This window comes from Gavia stellata, chromosome 22 (assembly GCF_030936135.1).
Source record: "Gavia stellata isolate bGavSte3 chromosome 22, bGavSte3.hap2, whole genome shotgun sequence".
Lineage (NCBI taxonomy): Eukaryota > Metazoa > Chordata > Aves > Gaviiformes > Gaviidae > Gavia > Gavia stellata.
Window position 1 is genome coordinate 9,601,416 of NC_082615.1, and position 13,113 is coordinate 9,614,528.

At 48.8% G+C, this 13,113-nt stretch overlaps 1 non-coding gene across 1 annotated transcript; it reads left to right on the forward strand.

The window, feature by feature from the left end:
• Positions 1-11,697: 11,697 nt before the first annotated feature.
• On the forward strand, positions 11,698-11,769 carry TRNAT-CGU (transfer RNA threonine (anticodon CGU)). Its single transcript has one exon. It is a non-coding gene; the product is annotated as a tRNA-Thr (tRNA).
• Positions 11,770-13,113: the final 1,344 nt, after the last annotated feature.

Genomic DNA, 13,113 nt, shown 5'->3' on the forward strand with positions numbered 1-13,113 from the left:
AAATAAAAACAGTTTGTTTCTATGTATCTGCATTAGGCAGGTGTAAAGTAACTGGAAAGCGAAAGGGACCAGAGGAATAACTATGGGACACAACATCCCAGCGCACAAAAATGCCTGCAGGACTTCAGTGCTCTGGGAGAAATGGTACAGTGATGTCTCAGGGCTGGTTTCCGGAGGCTCTAGAGTAATCTGGAGGAAGGGATTTAAAGACTACTCCTTTGCCACCTGGGGATGGTATAAAATGTTCTGTGCTAAGTTGCAGCAGCTTCTGTTTGTGGCGAAGCAGGTGGATCACCATGGACACCCCCCACATGCACCTTTCCCACCCACTGCTGCTTCTGAGTGTGCCACCCAGAAGGTAGGAGAGGAACAGTTAAGCCAGCTTGGTCCTACCTACAGCTCCCTGCCTACAGGACTCTTCACCTGCACTTTAGTGATGGCATTTCCCTCTGCATGGTGCTGTTTGTGGGTTGTGCCAAGGACTTTGCTCTTTCTATAGGCCATAGAGAACTGTTTCAAACTGTCAGATGGCTGTTGCTAGCCTGCTGTGACAAGCACGGCTGGGTGAGCCAGCAGCCCTGCTGCTGGAGCTAACTCTTGTTTGGTAGGTTACTTTTCTGTCCTGCTCTCATGCAGTGGATTTAAATAAGAGTGAAGCTGTTGCAGGTCAGACTGGTGACTGAATGTTTTCCCCTAAATATTTTGAGGTAAACTGGACTCGGCTTCAGAATTTTAATAGTCTAAAACCCATTCCTGTTAGCGTCAAACATCAGCAAATGTTGAGGACTATTTCACTGAAAATTATGCTGAGCACTTGGGAAGCAGAGAGCCTGGCTTACTTCACTGAGACCACAGAGCCTGTGGAAGTGAACAGAAGACGACATGATCATAGAGATAGCCAAGTTTTTGTGCAGGTAACTATGTAAGAGGTGAATAGTCACTAAATCTGGCTGAAATCCTGAAAGCAGCACTCTAGCCAGGGGTACCCAGCAGTGGATTTTCTGAAGACTTGCAGGTTGTCTTGTTTAGCTCTGTACCCAGCTGCTTTAGCATTTAGAAGCTCTTCCTTGCTCCAGTGTTTGCATTTGAAGAGTTGTCTTACCACCATGTTGGTGGTGTTTGTAGCTTTGTTTTATTGCATAAAGGAGTTACACTTCCGCTCCTGTGGGGCCCTCAGTGTGGTACTGCTTTCTGTTATTGTTCAAATACATATCCAGACACTTGCTATGTTTGACAAATAATGTGAGCTGGAGGTGGGAGAGGTGTTTCACTAGCAGATACATTTTCCTCTAAGGTATCCACCTTTAAAAATACTAATTAGCAATTGCATGTTTAGACTGAGTAACTACAGTACCTACAGATAACAGACAAGCTTGTCTTGCAATCCAAGCCTTGGAGAACTCTTCTATCCCAGAAAAGAAATCATCACATTTTTTGACATGCAGGTAACATGGTAATACAACATCACTTGATGGATCACTGGGGCAGGGAGAAGAGTAATCTGATATCGACGTTGCAGGGAGTGCATATTTTGATCAAGTGTCAGACAGACATATTGGTAGAACAGACAGGAGATGTGGGAGATAGGGAGGCACCAGTTTCAGTGTCTATTCTGTGATAAATTTCTGATTTCTTTACTGTGGGCTTCCTTCGTGCTCACAGGCCAGCTGGGGAAGTACAATCTGCCTTTGTGTCAGTGTTAGTGGAACAATGGCTTCACTTCCCTGGGTAAATAACTTCAAACACAGAAACGTGGTATCATCTCATTCTAGCAATACTCAAATGCAGTAAACATTCTTGTGTCAAAATTGTGCTTCTCGTTTAACCCTCGGGGATGCAAACACAATCCAAGGTACTGTATCTTGATCTGCTCCTTAGTTCATTCTACTGTAGATTCTGAAAAGCTAAGTGGTATTCTGGTCAAACCAGTTGCAAACCACTGCAGGTATTTTTGTACAGTGAAAAAAATTACTTGCTTCTGGGTAGAAGCTGTCCTTCATCAGGCTAATCCCACACACAAGCTACTGCGGAAAAAATACCTCTTTAAAAACTTGCACTTAAGAGTACCTGAAATGTAGTCTCTCGAGATTTTTCTGATACTGGCTGCTTCCTTCCAGACATCTGTCTTCAGCTGCTGCCTAGTTCTGGTTTCAGAGTGTGATGTTGATTCAAAACTATCTTGACATCAAAAGAGTATTTTTCAGCTTTTTGAATAACTTCTATTAAAGACTCAAGCAGTTTGAGAATTTGTCATGTTTTGAAGTGCAACAGTGACAAACTGTAACCATCCCATCTATTTTTAAGGAGTTTTTAATATGCAAATTTGTAGCAAGTCTCAAAAAAAATCCAGTACACTTTTGCTGCCAGCTTTCCTTCTATGGTCTTGAGAGAAATTCTGATATTTCTCAGCCAGCTCTGTAGGGAGTTGAACACAGTGTCATTAATTATCAGAGGTACATGTATCAACAAATATTTTGCTGTCTGAATGCAGCAATGCTCCATTTACTTCGGCAGAACTGCATTACTCTCCAGAGAGGATCTTGGCCTACAGTATTTAGGCTCCCTAATCTGGTTAGTAATTGAAGGCTTGGAAGCTAATGTATAAACATACATTGGGCCCTGCTACGTCAGTCGCTGTTCAGCGGTTTCTGTATCATAGTGCTAGTGACATGTGATGAATCTAAGAACTAGAATTTACAAGTAAACGAATACTTTTTTTTTTCTTCTTTAATGGCAGTGAATATACAGTGGTTTTTTCTTAAAACAAATACTGTATGGTGTGGTCTGAGGGATTTTTTCCAAGGAAGGAAGGAAGTAGCAGCTGATCAAACACTTGCCAAATCAGTGGCTTGGCTTATAGTGATTTGAGTGAAAACTGACTCAAACCTTAACTGAGCAGTTCCTGGACTGGTTCTGGTGTAAGTAGCCATGCTCATATTCTTGTTATGTCATTTGTTACGCAAGGAATATATCGGCAAGAAGGCATGACAGGTGATGTAACACAGCTGATTTTTAAAGGGTATAGTTCAACAGTTGCTGGCATTTTGTTCCTTTGCAGCATCCTTGGGGTTGTGTTCTCACTGGTTTTTAATCCAAAATATTGATCCTAGGAGCAGGTTGCTGTTGAAGCATGGGTTTCTTATTTAATGAAACTCTGCATGTACCTTTAGAGTTTGATAAGGATTGCAGTAGGTGTTTGGTCTGAATCCTGTAATCCTGCATGATGCACTGGGAGTTGCTGTGATGTGGAAGAGAGTTGTTTCTTTGTGGGATTCTTCCCCAATATATCTTCTGTTGACATTTACACTCCCGGTCTTGTCCCCAGTCACTGTGCCTGCTGTCAGAGTGTCTGTGTGCCTTGGGGCAGCCACTTTGAGCAGATGGGAGGGGCAAACACAATATTCTTGGCTTCAGTACGGCTTTAGCTACTGAGACGAAGAATTTTAGCCCTGTCTTTATACCAGGCCAGTCCTGTCCATGCCTTTTGTGTGGTTCTGAAGACATGTTGTGTCCCATCTACATGACGAAATGTTGCAGCTGATTCTCATGATACACAAGCACGTAGGGTGACTAAGCCTGCAGTCCATCCAGGTAAGGCAGCACTGGGACGTCCCCGTAAGTTTTGCCTTGATTCTGTATATCTATTCAATTGCATGCTGTACTATACACTCTGTTTGCAAGGCACAGCCCTACTAGCTTAGCCTAGCAAGCATACCTTACAGATAACGACAGCAGCCCATTAAGATAGAAACATCTGCAACTAGGTCACTGTACGCAGTTTGTCACAGTGCGGAGCCAGCTGACAGTGCTACGCTTTGTTCCTTAAACTTTTTTTTTACCTTACTGGCTTAAGTCACAAAGTTTTGTTTAACTGTGAGAGTAGTACCTATTCAAACACGTAGTTAGAGAGATTACTTTTTACTTAAACTTTAAACCTAGTGAAAACATATGTTAACAAACGTGAACTTCTCTGGAATAGTTTGGACACCTACCCCTAGAATCTTTCTTTTTTATGTAGGTGTTGTTAGTGGTGCAGCTGTGACATCTGAGCTGCCAGCTTTCGCATCACCGTTCTCAGCGAGTGACACTCACCCTGGCAAACCCCTGTTGTGCCCTGGCGAAGGGCGCGGAGGTGATTGCTCTGGCAGACCCACGTTCAATACGCTGATGGTAGGGGTGCAGGAGGCCTGCAGCTACTCTGCCACCCTGGCAGTTGGAGCAGTGATCTTACACTACCCAACATCAGCCCCATTTTATTTAATACTTTATCAGTAGCTAAATTATTCTGGCTTTGGACAAAAGAAGTCAGAAGTGGAACCAAGAATTTTCTATCATGTGAACATTTCAGTACGCTACAGAGCAGTAAATGTTGCACTGATGGTATGTTTAAATACTGAGGTATTTTGAGAATTACTGTAAAATCGGTTGTGGGAGCCATTTGTTTTGCATTGTTGCACAGACTACTTACATTTTTTGCATGGCTACATATTTTAGTACTTGTGCCTTTTACTTCTCTGTTGTGAGGATACATTTATTTTCACATGTTATCTCCTGTTTTGGGCACTTTTTATATACACTTTTAAAATTTGATTTTCATCTCTGGTTTTCATGTAATGTACATGTGTATATATAAAATAGATTTGTATTCATGTGCCTCTGAGATGTAAAAAGTACTCATTTTGTACAGGTTTTTTTAGAAGCACTACATCATGGTCTAAATTACATAGCAAATGAGATTTGACGTAATTAGCCATTCTTTGTCTTCTTTTAGAAATGTTGTGTCAGATGGCTGGTCTCTTTTGTAAGGCAATGTCACACACACAGAGTCCTCATATTTATTGTTCTAGTATCGTTATGAGACCAATTCTATCCACTTGTTGGTTTCAGTTAATTCAAAATAATAAAACACCTCATGAAATGTTACGGTCCTGACTTGGCGATTATAGTTTTATTCACTCTAAAGCCAATTTGCTTATTTTATACTTGAAATGGGCATCAGACCAAAATCTCATTTGAACATGTTGCCCATTTCAGGTTAACTTCAGTTCTGGGATTATTTTTGTGGGAGTGGGCAAGTGATTTACTTTGCCCATTGAAATGGAAAGAGAAATAGCATTGCCAGTTCATAGACTCTCCTTCTTAGAAAGGGTAAAATGCTTTAGATTACTTCTTCTGTTCCCTCCCTGGCTTCTGTGGCAGCTTTTCCTAAGGACAGACCCTGGATCTGCATGCCTGGAGATCTTCCTCTTGCAGATGCAAGAAACTGAGTGTGTCGCTTTTCACATTTTGGCAACTGCAGAATAAACTCCTTCCCTTGGGGTTTGTAGCACAGCACTCTCCTGCAGCACTTGGGAAGCTCAATAGATGCGTTGTGAGACTGGGCCACCTGTAACTCTGGCAACCTGGTCCTAGAAGTGTCCTTCCCTCCCACCAACCTCTTATTGAGCTGGTGCTTTCATTTCTTGAGTGTTGACCCCCTCATCTGGTGAGATGCTTGAATTGTTCCTTCTCTCGCACCTTGTGGTTTATCAATACCCCACTCACCAGCCCCTGGAGACAGTGAGATAATGAATTGTGGTAAATCACAAGAAAGAAATCATCAATATCCCTTAAATCTCCCAAAACACAAAGTTTTGATCTATAAAATAGTATGATCTGTAAAATAGTGTGCTCCTCAGGGAGCAGAATTTTTTTAACTGAATTTGACACCCGCTTGATAGATTACAAAGCTGCCTTAGGAGCAAGGAGGTGGTTTTATTTTTTACTTCAAAAGGCTGCTTGGTATGAAAATGAGCGAAGTTCACTCGCTCCATTGTTACTGAAAAAACCTGAAAAAAGCAGTCAGCAAAAGTGGCATATGACTATTTTTAATCTCATTCTGTAATTCACAACACAAGTGAAGTGATGTCAGTGCTGTTACAATGTGCCATTACGCTATTTTCTCTGTATTTTCTTGAAATACTTTCTGGGGACAATAAAGCTGTCCTTGCTAATGTGCATCCTTTCAGGTAGCTGTAATGTACAATCAGATATGTAAATAAATAATTTGCTTTCCCTGCATGACTAAAACGCTGTCTGTCGTGGGTGACTGATTCAGTGTCCCTCCTTACCCTGCATCCCTGGCACACGCAGTGTATACCCACCTCTACTTCTGTGCTTCATTTAAAGAAGGACTGCACAGTTCTGCTCTCGCTTGTCCAAACACCAACTTCATTAGCTTTGGCCACGTTACACGGATGTCACTAGGGAATGAGTTTTTCTCAGTACGTGCCTTATCTGACAGCCACAACTATGTTGAATTCCCAAGAGCTTTGGGGGATACATAATGCCGAAGCTTCACGGGACCGACCCGTTAATCTCTCCACCCACAGTGCTCCCCTTCTCAATCGATGGGAACTCCAGCTGTGAGCTGTTTGCAGGATTTGGAGCCAGCTTTTTAATCTGACTTAAATATAATTATTTACTGACCCGTGTGGCTAATGAGCATGTGCTCTGACTCCTTCCCTGGGGAGCAGCGAGCTGCCGTGGGGAGGGCGCAGCCGGAAGCCACATCCTCGGAGGGGTCTGGCGCTGGTGCACCTTGCATGGCCAGCACTGACCACCCCAGGGCGTGCCCGCGGCGCGCTGGAGAGAGGAGGTTCACCCTTAAACCAAAGGCAACGGCTTTCCCCCTGCTCACCTGTGCTGGGGAGAGGCCTGAGGGAAAGCTCTGCCATGGGTGGCCCGGCGGCGGCCTGCCCATTGCCAAGCCCCGGGAGCGGCTGCGGCTCCCAGGCCCTCCTAGGATGAGCCCTCCTCGGAGCGGGACAGCAACGTGGGCCTGCGAGGGGCCAGGGCGGTGGTGGGAAACCCGAGGCAGCGGCCGGGAGCTGGGGCCCATCGCCAGTGCGGTGCGTGGAGGCAGCGCGGACAAAAGGAGACCCTTGGTCCGGTGCGGGCTCGGGCCGGGACTCACCAAGTCACCATCCCCAGCGAAACAGGCTCTGCGTGAGGCGGGAAGGCGGAGGACAGGCCGGTGCCCGTGGGGGGCCCTCGACCAACGCTCTGAGGTAATTTTTTTTTTATTTTCTCCTGTTTGAGCTGCCAGACCTGCTGGCCTCTTCTCTGGTCTTTATTTTAACTGCTGGAATAAAAAAAATAACCTAGTAAGTGACTAGCTGTTTAAGTTCAAGGCTACTTTTTGCAAGAGTCTGTGTGGAGTGAGGGGAGGGTGCCGTGGGCACGGTCACCTCAGGGGCAGCTGGCCCCGGGGCTGGTGTCTGTGGGCACCGTTACCGAAAAGGGGGATCCATTAGTTTGGGAAAACGCTGCTGCCAGAGGGGCAGCCGCAGCCAGCCTGCAGAGGTGCTGGGTGCTTCTTACTGGGAAAAACAGGGCCTTTCTGTGGTGTGTTGGGGAGACTCCTGAGGTGAAGCATCTCCTCAAGCAGCCCTGTGCAGCCCGCTGGTCCGTCCTACCTGCCCGGCAGCGTGTCGGAGGGAAACCATCGGGGTTAGCCTGGAAATGCCAGCAAAACCCACGCTGACATGGCCGCAGGGTGTGGATGGCTCTCGGCTGTGCTTCCACGGGGGGTTTAGTGGGTTTAAAGTTTGCCTCCTGAAAAGCTACTGCTCCCACCCCCAGCCTGCTTCTTCATCAGGTGTCACTTGTGCCCTTGATGTAAAAAAATGTGACTGTTTTGCACCTGTGTGAATAATGGTGAAGAGTATACAGCCAGAGAAGCAGGCCTGCGGTGTATGATTTAAAATCTGAAGTGGAGTCTGAGCGGTAAGCTCTCTGCTCCAGCTGGGCTTGAAGCAAGGCAGAGGGGGAAAGGGAATTTTGAAAAGACTTCACTGATCAGTTCAAGCCTTGCAGGGCGAATGTTTTCCTTTAAAAAGCATTTTGATGATCTTCAAGTGATCATAGTGTGCTAACTGCTTTGATTTGGCTGTCAGCAGTTTCTAAACCTGGTATATGTCTTTTACAATATCATCCCATGTGGTTGCTGGGCAGCTTTTCTCCCAGTGGCTACAGATATTTGGGGAATCAGAGCAAAGACAGTGTATGAATAATCCATGGAGCATCTTACCTGCATGTTACCTTCTCAGGCTTCCCCACTCCCAGATTCCTCATGGCAATGAGAGGTTGGATATTCAGATTTGTAACAGCAGGCTCAAAGAAAACTCCCCACTGTGTATGCCAAACCACTTCACCAGAGAGACACCGAGCAGTTTTGCTCCCAAATCTTAGCAGCTCAGGCTAACATGCTGTACTACTGACCCACTTCCAGATCAATTACTCACTGGTACGCAAGAAAAACACACTGGGAAAGTAAATCAGCTGTTACTCTGGGGACAGGAATACATCAACACTATGTATCGCAAAGTCTGTAATAGTTTCTAACAAATGATGCCGTTCTTACTGGGCTGGGGAGAGCGGAGACCCTTGGGTCATTTTGCAACCAGGAATTAAAGCTCAGAACTCCCTGGGAGGTGATTGTTATCTTGCTCTTATCTTTTTGGGGGGAAGGGAGGAGGGAAAGAGGGTTTGAAGCCAGACAGAGGTTAAATGAGGCAGTAGCAGAGTAGGAAATAGATCGCAGGAGTTCTGACTCCTGAAAACTTGGACGGTGGCAAGGAGAGCCATTACAAAGAGGAAACACATCTCATGTGAGCACCGAGTGAGTACACCAGCCAACTCCTGTAGTCTGGCAGCAGGCTCTGATGTCCTCACATTGTCTCGGCAGACACATTTTGTTCAGCATAGCAGTCTCAAAGCTGTGACTTTGATGCTTTCCCTTTCTCTGTTTGCTGTTCTTGATGGCCCATGCTACAACGTTTTCCCAGATCTCTGATGGCAGACAGGGGTCTGGGATGTGTCACTCCACTCTAAATAGCTTTTGACCCATGTAATGCAGCGGGGACTCTCGTAGCTTGCATAACTCAGGGTAAGTTTTGTCCTTGGACCCAGCTGCTTTTTGGATGCAAAAAAGGGGTTAGACCCTATGAGTAATAAACTGAAGATCGTCCCGGATGTATAACCATAATTATTTGGGTTAATGGCGATTTTAAAACAACTTTGCAGTGATAATGTGTAAGCATGTCTTCTGGCATAGTGCTTAAACCCTTATTCCCTCACACACAGATCTTTGTGCCCTAGGTTGCCAACAGACAAGGTAGTTAATATTTTGATGCAATAGCACGTAACATAAGGCTTACAACTCACAGTACAGGCTGTTTCCGAAAAGAAAGACAGAAGAGCTGGCTGTGGCACTGAATGAGGTAGATGGAACTTAGCCGCTGAAAGGCTGCGCTCACTCTTTCCCTGTTGTACTGTGATGCAAGCAAATTGCAGGTTGTGTTTTATGAAACGCTGTCTCTCTTGGCCACTGTGTGGCTTTTCTCAATGTGCTCAGACTTTTATTTAAAACCTGAACGGTCGCCGGGCAGGGTTGCTCTCAGCCCTTCAGTAATCCTCCAGTCTGCCTGAGCACTTGTCCTGTGTGGCAGAGAAATAACCCCCGGCCGAGCCTGTCCTTTAGCCTCTTTGGTCAAAGTGTGGACCAAGCAGCCAAGCTCTGGCTGTGCAAAGCAGTGATTTGGGGGGTTGCCCTGAAGAAAAGCAGCAGCAGAGGAGTTTGCTTTCATTCGTGGAAAGACTGCGTACACGTGGGTTAAAGGTGCAGCCCTGAAGCCCCCCCTCAGCGGCCCCCGCGCAGGGGAACAGCACGGCTGGGCGGTGGGTGCAGCCAAGCGCTCCCCCAGCAGAGCAGGGCCAGGCTCCTCGCATGGCCGCTGCCAGGGCTGCCATGTGCTGAGGGATGTGGTTAAACACCGTCCGCCTGAAACGCGAAGTCTGGGGCTGCGGAGCGTGTGGGACATGGCTGAAAAACAGCCATGAGTTCTGCAACCCAAATAGCTCCTGCCATCCTGCTGCGTGCAGCTAAGTTACTTTCAGTGTCGCTGGTTTCCCAAGCGATTGTAGCAGCAAAAAAGTAAGGCTTAGCATCAGAGACCTGCTTGGAAATATTTGGCACAATATTTGTATTAACACCTAAAAATGGGACTTAGCCTTAGGAAAGCAACTGTTCCTCTTTGGAATGAGCCGTTCAGACCTCGCGTGTTTTATTTATTTGTGCAAGGAGCACGTTGCAAATGCAGTATGCATTCTTGTAATAAAGGTTGTGTAACTCGGATCTGATTAAACAGGCAGTGGTGCCTCGTTACAAATTCATAGGTACAAAGTAAAAAGAGGGATTATATTATGTCAGATTGGTAGTATGTTCTAACGGTGCTTGAATTTGTTTATTTTCTTTTTGTTTGGTTGGTTTGGTTTGTGTTTTTCAGGAGTATGTAAGCTAAAAAATAGCAGATTACTTTCTGCCACCCAGCAATGGTTGAAAACTAGAAACCAGGATGAGAAATTTCAATGGCAAAGCTAAATAATGGTTCAACCTCACATCCTTGAAATCCTTCCCTCCTGCCCTACAGCTAGTGGTGATAAAAATGAGAGCTGATTCATTTCTTGGGTTTTAACCAAGCATTAGCCATAAGACTAAATATTTGGTAGCTGGAAACCCAAAGGAGGAAATATTAATAATGTAGTATTGTATTTATGATTTATGCTATTATGATTGTACTATGCAAACAGAAGATAATGGGACTGAAGTAAAATGTGAAAACTCAGTCTGAATATCAGGAAACACTTCCTGACACAAACCCATGTTGGGTTGCCTGATGCTGTCCCGAGGGAAGGGGTGGGAACGCTGTCGCTGGGCTCCCAGGGAGCGACGGGAGGCAGCGTGCCGCGGCAGCCGCAGGGCGGGAGCTGTGCCGAGGCGGGGGGGCCCGGCCCGGTGCCCCTCTGCCGGGCCTGGCGGGGGGCTGTGTCCCCAGGACGGTGCTGCGGGCAGGGCTTGCTCCCACCGCTCTTGCTGGGGGGGAGCCTCCTCCCCCCGAAACTGGGAGATGGGGCCGGTACGCGCTCTCCTTAGCAGGTGCCAGGCGCCGGGGAGCGACAGGGCTGGAAGCGAAAGCCTCGCAGTAGGCTTTGGTCATACAAATAGCTACGGGTTGTTTCCTTAGGCAACTCCCCGTGCTTCTGTAGTGATGCACAGCTCTACTCCGGCATGAGAAACACGGGGGGCTGTTAGCCAGGAGAAGGAAAAACAAACGTTCGCGGTAATGTGAGGGTCTCTTCTGGCTGCCCGCGCTGCCCTCGCTGGCGGTGCCGAAGAGACCCGCGCGGAGGGGCAGCCGCGGGGAACGCTGCACGGGCGGCGTCAGCAGGAAAGGGTCTCTGCGGCGTCTCGCTCCGGGGAGAAGGGGGCAGGGGGACAGCCGGGCTCTGCAGGCGGGGAAGGGCCCGGCCCGCCGATCCCCGGCAGCCGACCGGGGCCGCGCTGGGGCACGGCCCGCCCGTGCTCCCGGCCCGCCCGTGCTCCCGGCCCGCCGTCCTGGGCGGTCCCGCAGGGCCGCCACCGCCCGCTGCCGCTGCCCCGCCCCGCGCCGCGGCTGCCCCGGAGCCACCCAGCGTCCGCGCCTGCCTGCGGGAGCCACCACTGGCCGCCCCGGCGGGCGGCCCGGCGCCATCCCGCGGTGGTGCGGCCGCTCCCGGGGCCGCCCCGCCCCGCCGCCGGCAGCGCCCCGGGGCGGTGGCCGGGCCCGGCGCCTCGCTGGCTTCCACTGGCGCCGCGCGGGTGCTGCTAGCCCGTCAGGCGCGGTGGCCAAGTGGTAAGGCGTCGGTCTCGTAAACCGAAGATCGCGGGTTCGAACCCCGTCCGTGCCTGCCGAAGCAGCGCGGTGCGCTGGCAGCCCCGCCGCGGGGAGGCCGCGGGCGCCGCCTCGTTTGCGGCCCCTTTTTGCTCTCGGCCGCGGAGATCCGCCCCGGGTCCTCGCCCTGCTCCCAGGCAGCCCCGCGGCCCAGCGCGGTGGGGAAGCCGCGGAGCCCGGGGAGCGGGGCTGCAGACCCAGCGGGTGGCCGCAATCCCCGTGGGTTTCCGCCGTGGCCCCCGTGGGGCGGCCGCGGTCCCCACGGGTCTTTGCCACAGAGCTGGTGGCGAGCCCACGGACGGCATCGGTGGAGGCGGCGGGCTGGCGGGCTGCGGCACGGGGCGAGCAGCCTGGCCGCGGGGAGGAAGGGGCGGGCGGGGGCAGAGCCCTGCGCCGCGGGGCCTCCCCGGGAGCCGCTGCCCTGGTGCGGGCGTGCTCCGCCGTGCGTCATACCTGCGGTAAGGGAGCACGGAGACCGCTTCTGCGGAGGGGTCGCTCTGTATTTCTGCTTCAGGACAGCTGTCTTGAGTGCGATGAATCATAGTTTAACTGATGTTTGCACTGCATTGCTGCGGAGGAAGTGTTCGGTGAGCTTGGAAGTGATGAGTCTCTCCTGCTGTTAATTTCTCTGTAGGTGCTGGTTTTGATGTAGCTCCCGCATAGAGAGCCCTGAAACGGTAGAGGGAGGCCGAATCCTGGAATAAACAAATACAGCTAGGAAAAGCTTAGTGCAGTCGTACCGTTCACACCAGAACCGACCTTCATCGCCTGGTTCTTAATACATAAAGCTGTGCGGAGGTTTAGCCATGTGCAAGGGCATTTCTGCTGGCTCTGTATGGCATCACTTTGATTATTGCTGCTTTCAGACAGCTTAAAATATGTAAAGAATAGAGCCATTTCACTGCAAAATCACAACAGCCACGTATCTGGGAAGAGCTGAGGAGCCTCTTCAAAAAACTAGCTGCTTCCTTTGATGCTTAGAAAAAGCTGGGTTTCGCCATTTAATGTGCCACCCGTGGCCTGGGACCAACTGGGTAGGAGGCTGTTTGTCGTTCTCAATAGGTATTGGAAGTGTGTGTGCGTAAGGTGTATGGGGAGGTTTGTGCAAAACAGTTGTACAGTATGTTATTAACAAGCCACAAAAAAAGCCTTAGTACATTTTGATATAAAAACAGGAAATGCAGTTTAGCACTTGTTTAGAAAAATGTAGAAACTATTTTACTCGGAAAGTGCAGTGCTGTCAAAATCCTGTCAGCTTTGTTGGAGGCTTTTGAGGATGAAAGTTCCACCTTTGAAGCACTCTATTTTGCCTTGTTTAATTCTACAGCGTCTCACATCAGAATGTCAAACCAAGATGTTT